Genomic DNA, 10,000 nt, shown 5'->3' with positions numbered 1-10,000 from the left:
TAAATTTAACAAGTTCTTATTCAGGGTGTGGTATGATGTAGCCTACAAGTAGTTTGTGCGTGTCTGAGGTGGTGTGGGAGGGGAGACAAGTTTTCATTATATATATATAATATAATATATATATATATATAATAAAATATATATATATATTACATATAAACATGTTATATATATATATATATATATATATAAAAAACATGAATATATAATATTTCTATATATATAGAATATAATATATAGATATATATATATAGATATATATATATAATGCTTGCGTGTCAGTGGACTTGGTTGCCCATCGCCTACGCCCTTATGTCAAGCCATGGAATTCTGATACATAGCAAAAGCTTTCTTTCATATTTTGAAAGTAGTAAGATGTACTGCACCACTCGGACCTGCATTGGGAGAAATACATTAAGTATTTACGGGAATTCCTCATTCATATTCTGAGGGAACCAGAGATGGAATGTTACTTACAATTATTCCCGTTATCAATTGGTCGACCGAATTCAATCTAATTAATTTAAATTTGAAGACTGTCATCTTGGTATTTTAAGCTTTATTGAAATACTAATAACTTTCCTCATAACTCTTGTTATTGATATGATGATCGTAAAGTATTCATTATTTTATTGTTACTGTTGGATTGTATATTATAAGGAACTAATTTATCATCTCAATACTTATTGATTTCATCCTCATTAATATATTCAAATTTTGTGACAAGTAGAACAACCAGATCATTTAATTTTAAGGACTATCCCCTTTATTATCAACATTAACATCGTGCACAATATCTCTTTTTTCGGTATCATTACCATCGGTGATAATTTATCTCAAGATCTGAAATAACTATGGCTCTGTTTATTTAGCTAATATCATAACCATTACCAGCACTGATTATTACTGCTTATTGGTGATAGTGAAAGGAGAAAAAATACCTATATATATATATATATATATATATATATATATATATATATATATATATATATATGTGTGTGTGTGTGTGTGTGTGTGTGTCGCATAGATATTCATCATCATTATTATTATCATTATAGGGATTGTAATTGTTTTGATGCTGCTGATAATAATGATACTGTTGTTATTAAATCCTAATGCCTGGCTGTCAGCATTAAAAGTCATCATCATCAACATTATCACTATATCATCCTTATTGCTATCTTAATAGCCAGTACCGATATTGATTTTAGTTTTCGTTTGCCTGCGGCCCTGGTAAACAGCAGCTTTTTTTATGCCTGTTACTAACATTCAATACTTTATCGAAGAATTGTGATGTAGTTACCACGGTAGCTCTTGGTAGTTTTCATGAGATTTACAATGCCGCCATTACCACCTTAAATCATAAATAGTGCTGTAGAACAGATTATGGTTTTGATGTTGTGTTATTGACAACATCCAAAAATAACCTCTACACATTACCAATTTATCATTATAATCCTCATCTCGATTATCGTTATAGATGACGATTATGATTCACGCAATTGCGTTTCTTTTCTTCCTAACGTATATATCATCATCGGCAGCTTCTCACCCCTCATCACTGTATTTTCCTACAATCTGATGTAGTTGTTGACAGCGACGAGGAACAGCGATCGAAAACCCCCTGTGTGGCCTGTGGCCTGTGGCCTGCCTCACATCGGAGACTAGACCAGGAGGTCTTCCCTGGTCGTCTATTTCAAGGCCAAACGTCCTTCGGCTTTGTTTTGATAGTAACAGACATTTCAATTGCAGATTTCAAGCTCTCTTTGCCAGCCAGCGCCCTCGCTGCCTTCCTCCGTTGCTTACCTGCGATGAAAAATAGAAACAGGCTTTTGTGGAGCAGCGCTCAAGAGAATTTTTTTTTTCTTTTAGTTTTTTTTTTAGACTCGTGAAAGAATTTTTTTATGACTATTATTATCATTCGTATTTTATTTTCTATTCATTGTAGGTCAGGAGTTCGAGGTCAAGGAATAAAGAAAATTATATCTAAGGAATGCGGTATTTTGATATATATGAAGATGAAATAAATACAAGTAAAAAAATTCGAGACGTGAATACTTCTTCCCTTGAATTTCAACTTCCTTTTACGCTAGAATTTCGAGGTCTGATGTATTTATGAGAAAATAGTAAATAAGAGACGTGGGAAACTAATGTCCTTTTTTATTTTTTTATTTTTTTTGTATGTATGTATTCATTTTTATTTCTATTTTTTTTTTCGATAACACTTTGGATAATGACGATACCGTCTGGTAAGAGGAAATGTAAGAATTTATCTTTACAAAAGCAAAAATCAATGAAAGAATGGAATAGGTAAACAAAACGAACCCAGATTGAACAAATTGATATATACGCCAAGGACCAGAGAGAGAGAGAGAGAGAGAGAGGACGCAGACACAACAAAAATCCATTTCCCCAAAAAAGAAAATCCATTTTCCACGAGTAACTGAAATCTTAAAGGCGACAGATACTATTTTCTAAAAGAGAGAGGAGAGAGAGAGAGAGAGAGAGAGAGAGAGAGAGAGAGAGAATCCCGATTCCCATTCACAAAGTATTTTTTTCCTTGCTTTTTTTTTTTTTTTTGATCTTGTAACTTTGGTGCCTACAACTGGAGAGGTCGCTGCGAAGAGTATCAGTGAACCAAATGGATTAAACGGGTTTGTCTCTCTGTCACTTTCTTTTCACGTCACGCCCGCTGTTTTCTTTTTTCTTTTGTTTTCTAGGTCGAACTTTGTTGTATAAAAACCGCTTTTCTTATATATTTTTTTTTTTCATCTTATGCGTTACCGTAACTTGTTAAAACTGTTTGAAGGTACTGTTTGAAGGTCCTTACTCAGTTGCTTTTAATAAGCTGTTTTTATGTATCATTATGTATCTGATTACAACTGTTTAACGGTCTTACTTACAACTGCTGATTTATCTGACGTTATCACCTATTTTTTTATGTGCATCTGCCTGGGCGTAACTGCCTTTGCATTATCTTATAAACTGTCTCATTTTATAAAACCCTTTCATGAACTAGTTGGTTTTATGTAAGAACTACTTATCCCTATCAGCTGTATTTATGTCGTTGTATGAGCGTTATTATAACTACGGTCTTCTTTGGGAATAATATTAATGATTTATAGTTACTAAAACTGGCGTTAAAAAAAATAATCGTTAAACGAGGCATTTGGTTTACATTAACATCTTACCGCTCTGAAACTAATTACTATGAATGAGTCTATGTGAAAGAAAAGCAATTTCAATATTTTTTTGGAAACATTCAATAAACCTTAGTCGAACTGTTATTTTCTATTCGCCCGTGACGAAGTTATAATTTCAACAGATCTTTTGGGCTGCGGTAAGTGCCTCTCTGAAACAATATTCCAAAAGGCTTCAGCCATGATTCATATTATCTTTTACCTAATTGCAACTGCTTGAACATGTGTGCACGAACGCTTTTACGTATAAACGAGTGAAAGTGTAAAGATCACCTTAACATCAATTATATTTATTCGTCAGAATAAACTGTCTTCACTTGCACTTATCTGTGTCTTGTGAGTATTAGTGACTGACACTGAATTAATATCTAATGCTCTTTGGGGGATGGTTTACATTTACAAAATGTCTCTTCACACACACACACACACACATACACACACATATATATTATATATATATTATATATATATATATATATATATATTATTATATGTCTAAGAATTGTATATAAGTATGTCAATATCTATATATATATATATATATATATATATATATATTATATATATGTATATATATATATATATATATATATATATATATATATATATTCACTTATATCTATATAAATACGATATACATACATTATATAAGAATTTCTTTCTCATTGCAATTACCTACCCTGAGGAACTACTTTTGCAGAGGAAATCAATCCCTCAAGTTGGCGCTACTCTTCCATTGTGGTCTCAAAAGGTTCCACTTCACTCAATTTTCATCAAGAAATCTTCAATAAATCCCGATTTCAATAATATACATTTTATCCCTAATACCTACTTTTAACTTTGACAGCGATCTGCGCGTCATGGTGCAACTGACGCGATCCTCTGAGATACGCTTCAAAAAAAAAAAAAAAAAAAAAAAAATGATTTTCCGATGAAGAAAAAAAATGAAGGAGATTACTTGCTTGAGCACTGAAAATAAGCTGAATTTTTTCTTCCATTTCAAGTGATCCTCAAAGACTCAACGTAACTATTAACCGATGGAAAAAATTGAATAAGCTATTCTCTATGGTGTAATTGGCTACGAATTGACTTCAACAGAAAGAATATATATTCAAAATGTTCTCAGGTTTATTAAGGCAATAACTGGAAATCTGATTGGCTAAAAAAAAACATATATATATAAAATTTCTGAGGCTTACAATAATAGATATCTTTACCTAGTCTTATTGTTTCCTAGAAGCGTGCACTCACAAACATTATATATATATATATATATATATATATATATATATATATATATATATTATATATATATATATATATATATATTATACTATATATTTATATATATATATGTTATATATATAAAAATATATATATATATATATATATATATATATATATATATATATATATATATATATATATATATATATACTATATATATATATATATATATATATATATATATATATATATATATATATATATATATATATATATATATATATATATATATATATATATATTATGTTATACATACACATATACATATATATATATATATATATATATATATATTATATATGAATATAAAATCTAGCAAATAAGGTCCTTGTTCTGGTTACCGCCCGCATTATCATTATATCCATGTGATGCCCGAATAAACAAAATCAATTTACATTATAAATTATTTCTTCTTTTGGCAGATCCGAAATATGCAGTGTACTAATAATGCTTTAAATTCGGACACCTTAAAATGTAAAATATGAGAAACAACAAATTTTTTTTTGTAATTTCCCTACTTTCGGGTGTCTGTTTCAATTCTTAATCAATCACGTACATTAGCAAACGCCATAACAGAATATAATCGTAAACGCGCTCACACACACATAATATATATATATATATATATATATATATATATATATATATATATATAATATATATATATATATATATATATAGAGTATATTATATATATATATATATATATATATATATATATAGTATATTATATATATATATATATATATATATATATATATATATATATATATATATATATATATATAATATATATATGCGTTTAAGAAAATATTCAGTCATGTGGTTTGAAAGTAAGGGAAATAATAATAACAAAAAAAATGTAGAAAATACAGATATAATTTTTTAGACAAATTCCTTAAGCTGGAAATTCTTATTCTCAAATTTCCTAGTTATAATGGTTGAAAAGCAAAGTAAACGTTCCATTTTTATTAGATTTTAAGTATAGTACATTTGCTATAGCATTCCATTATTCCATAAATTTTTATTCTTAGATATCCGCTTGGAGTTTTAAAAAATCAAGCTGAAATAAATTACGAATATTTAACTGAAAATCCTACTACAAGAAGCTGACGTAATAAAAAAAATTAAAGAAGCACGTGAAGTAGAGGATAAATATCTGACATGTGCATTAAGGATAACATTTCGTTTTCAGTAACATTAAGTAAAATAGTTTTAACATAAAGATCGCAAAGAAATAAAGAAGTATTTTCCAACTACGTAGCATTAAGAAGCAAAATTACATCAAGACTTAATTAACTACTTATTGATAAGGCGTGGGCCCGTCCGCCGTTCGAACCTTTGTATCAATTTTCTATACAACGTTCCTGTTTCTGTATACCCACAGAACATGCCCCACCTTTTTAGAAAATAAGAAGGCCTACACTGTAACTTGCGCTTACGATATTATAGCATGCTGATAATGAAAACAATCCCTGTACTCTTATTCGAAAATTATTGGCTCTACCTAGCAAAAGCATATCTATGTAAACATAATACATACATATATATATATAATATATATATATATATATATATATATATACATATTTATACATACATACATACATGCATACATACACATTTATATATATATATATATATATGATATATATATATATCTATATATATATATATATCATACATACATAAATACATCACATGCTACACAACGTACACATATGTATATATGTACATATAAATATGTAATATGCATATATATATATAAATTTAACATATACATAACCTACGAAAATTACATTTTAAAAATTTATTAACCCCTCCTATCAAAAACTGTGCACCCATAAATAAAAGGTAGATTTATATAAAGATGTATATTATGTTCGTAAGCTTCTTGAAGTTAGTCCCATCTCAAAAAAAAAAAAAAAAAAAGGAAATCAGTATTTGCATGAACATCGAATGATAAAAAAAAATAAAAACATTACATTATATGATCAGCCTATACCTATCCTGACTCGACTGACCTTTGGCAAACAGCCGCGGACCAATCGGTTCTCTATCCCGAAATCGCAAGAAGAACCGCAAAACTCAAGAAGACTCTCCTTACCCGAGGAAGACACGGCGATGTCTGTGACCAAAAGTGAGCTCCTTTGCACCTTCAGCCCGACCAGGAGGTCCTGAGCCCATCCTATACTTCCAACCGAAGACGAGTCGCGGTAGAATGAAAAAGGCAAAACCGAAGGCAAGGGACTGAAGCCATTTAGCAACCACAGAGACCCTCTTCTTCTTTTTTCTTTTTTATCTCTCTCTCTCTCTCTCTCTCCTTTTTCCCTTTCGCTGCGGAAGGGAAACGCAGGGAGAAAACATATACAGATACCCCCTCCCTTCGGCACCCCTTTTTCCACAAAAGTAGGTCATCTCCAAGGCTTTTCTGGGCTAATTTTCCAACTCTTTTTGGGGAGAATGAAGAGGATCGAGGGGCGCTGCTTGCTGCTACCTTACCCTACCTCGACCCGAGTGAAGAAAGAGGGGAGGGGGGGGGGGGTTGGTTGGGTGGGAGGGAGAAAAAGTCACCCTAGCTGCTGTTAATACTGGTGTAGTGCACTGAGGCAGAGTTAAAGGGTTGAACCTGGTTATTTCTCATTTTTCATGTCTCGCCTGGGGTCACGTTTAGTACCAAGTAGATTTAGCGGCAGGTCGGGGGAAGAGAGAAAGAGGGAGAAGGAGAGAGGATGAGCGAAGGAACAGTTACAGAGAGAGAGAGAGAGAGAGAGAGAGCTTGAGGCGTCTACTGTTAATTGTTGCGGTCCACGATAATGAATGTTGTTTTGAATATATATGTATATATATGTGTGTGTTTGTAAACTATATATATATATATATATATATATATATATATATATATATATATATATATATATATATATATACATATACAGTCTTCATTTATCTATTATAGCGTTGACCTTTTACAGGAGACACCTCGGAAAAAATAGCACGATAATAGACATGAGTCTAGCCATACACTTCTGCACACACACGGGTGTGTAATTTTCTACTTAAATATAAATGGGCATCATTACTATAAAGGGATAGCGATGTCTATAGTCCTGTTATTTTTTTTTTTTCATTAGGTATTGTTCACATTGGAAAAAAAGTTTTAATTATGAAAAAACATTTATATATATATATATATATATATATATATATATAATATACAATATATATATCTATATATATATATATATATATATATATATATATATATATATATATATATATATATATATATATACAGTTAAGTACCTATGCTCATGCGCATGTTTTAATGTAAAAAAGTAGAGAATTTCTGGATGAAAAGGTTTCTTTATAACAAGTAAGAGCTTTCATAATTACAATGTTAATTCTTTGCTTAGAGAGAGAGAGAGAGAGAGAGAGAGAGAGAGAGAGAGAGAGAGAGAGAGACTTTATAATTTACATTATTCATTTCTGAAGAAAATTAACGAGACAAAAATTACTATAATGTGAAAAGCTATCATCGCTCCGGAGTGATTATAATAAACAATGTATAATAGTAATGCTCACACTTTTTAGAATGAGATGATACTGCGGCCATACTGAATGAGTTGCTTAACCCATTTTAAAATTGGGATGAAAGCGCGAACTGCTTTTGCAAAATATGGTATAAATAGATAACTTTTTACCATCATTTATAAGGCACTAGTTTAAAATGTTAAAAGTCCTGATTGATCCCAACATCATTAATTCAGTTTCAATTTCTACTTCTACCGCCGCCGCCGACAGACAAAAGATATAAAAAAAATTTCAGTATTATTACTGCTGTTACTGAACGTCTACAGCTATAAGAAGAAATAGAGAAATTTCACACACAATTCAAGTGACTTATTACTTTATTGTTATGCCAGTAACAAGTTTTCTAACAACAACGATAATAATTATAATAATAATGATAATAGCAAATGTTATTTGAATATTACTCCCTGGTATTATTATTAAAATAGATTACCCAAACCACTGTACTCCCTTGCAATATCATTAATGAAAAACATGAAGTACAAGAAAAATACATTCAGTTTCTTAAGTTTATCAGTTCTATAATTTCATATTTTCCAAAAACCAATGAACAATCAGATTTACATTCCACTATACTAAAATAAGTAAAATATATTTGAAAAATAACTAATTATATCTAAAATATATCTAACTATTTGAAAAATAACTAATGAAATCTAAATTATATCTAACTCTATGAACCAAATTTGAGTAAATAATGTGGGATAAAAGATTTCATTGCACAAACAATGCTTGCGTATGCAACATATGTTATTTACAAACTGATCAAAAATATTTCACCATCTTTTACAGCTTCTTTTTAGAAAAGGGAACTTAGTGAAAAAATATATATACATATATAGATTTATGATAATATAGTATATATATGATATTATACTATATATAAAGTATTTTAATTAATTATAATATATATATATATATATATATACACCAAACACACACATAATTATAGTATCTGTATTTATATTAATATATATATTACTAATAATATATATAATTATATAATATATTATATCGCTATTAATACACACACACACAATCCTGATACAATCACACATATATTATATTATATATATATATAATATAATATTATTAATATATAATTAGTAATTATACATTAATATCTATATATTATATACATGTGTGTAACTTCCTACAGTTTGCGTAGTAAAATCAATTTAAGAGACAGATTTACAAAGCAGGAGCCAAGGAAATTTTGGTAAACCATGAAGCGTTTACCTTGTAATAAAAAAGAAAAAAAAAAAACATATAACTGGACATTTTTGAATTTATCTTCGACTTTGAATTTTTCTAGAATGTATCAATTTATACAGACGAAAATTATCGAGCATGCAAATTTACCATTACCTATGTTACTTAATTTATCTAAAATTCCCTTGAATTTTCATTGAATTTAGTTATTCGTTTACATGCGAATTGATCCTCCAAAATATTCAGGAATATTATTAAAACCTTACCAAGGAAACAATTTTGCAAAAATTCAAACATTCTAAAAGCATAAATATATCTACTAATAAATTTTCTCCACTACATGCATACAACAAGCAAGCAGTTGACGGCAAAATCTTTGATTATAAAAACAAAATAAAACAAAAATTTATCACATGTATCTCAAGACTATGATGTAGACGAGGTGAAATAATAATCGGTAGGTAGAAGCGCAAGTTTTTTTGCATTATTTCAATATCAAAACAAAATCCCGCAAATAGCAATAAAAATAGGAAAACTCTGTGGTTATGATGTAATAACACCGCTCAGTGAAGATTACATTAAGATTTCATTTTATCAGTCAATACGTGCAACAGTTGAGGGCTCTTACAGTTCATATGCAAATAAGGTGAATTGGTAAGAAAAAACAAATAAACAAATAACTTAATAATATATATTAAGTTATT

The 10,000-nt window shown here is 29.3% G+C and overlaps 1 protein-coding gene across 8 annotated transcripts in view; it reads right to left on the bottom strand.

Moving 5' to 3' along the window:
• Positions 1-10,000, bottom strand: part of LOC135206248 (uncharacterized) — a 518,947-nt gene that overhangs the window by 203,805 nt on the left and 305,142 nt on the right. The gene's annotated exons all lie outside the window — the stretch shown is intronic.

The sequence above is a fragment of the Macrobrachium nipponense genome, chromosome 29, assembly GCF_015104395.2.
Source record: "Macrobrachium nipponense isolate FS-2020 chromosome 29, ASM1510439v2, whole genome shotgun sequence".
Lineage (NCBI taxonomy): Eukaryota > Metazoa > Arthropoda > Malacostraca > Decapoda > Palaemonidae > Macrobrachium > Macrobrachium nipponense.
The sequence above is the reverse complement of the archived record's forward strand: the minus strand, read 5'-3'. Positions and strand labels throughout refer to the sequence as shown.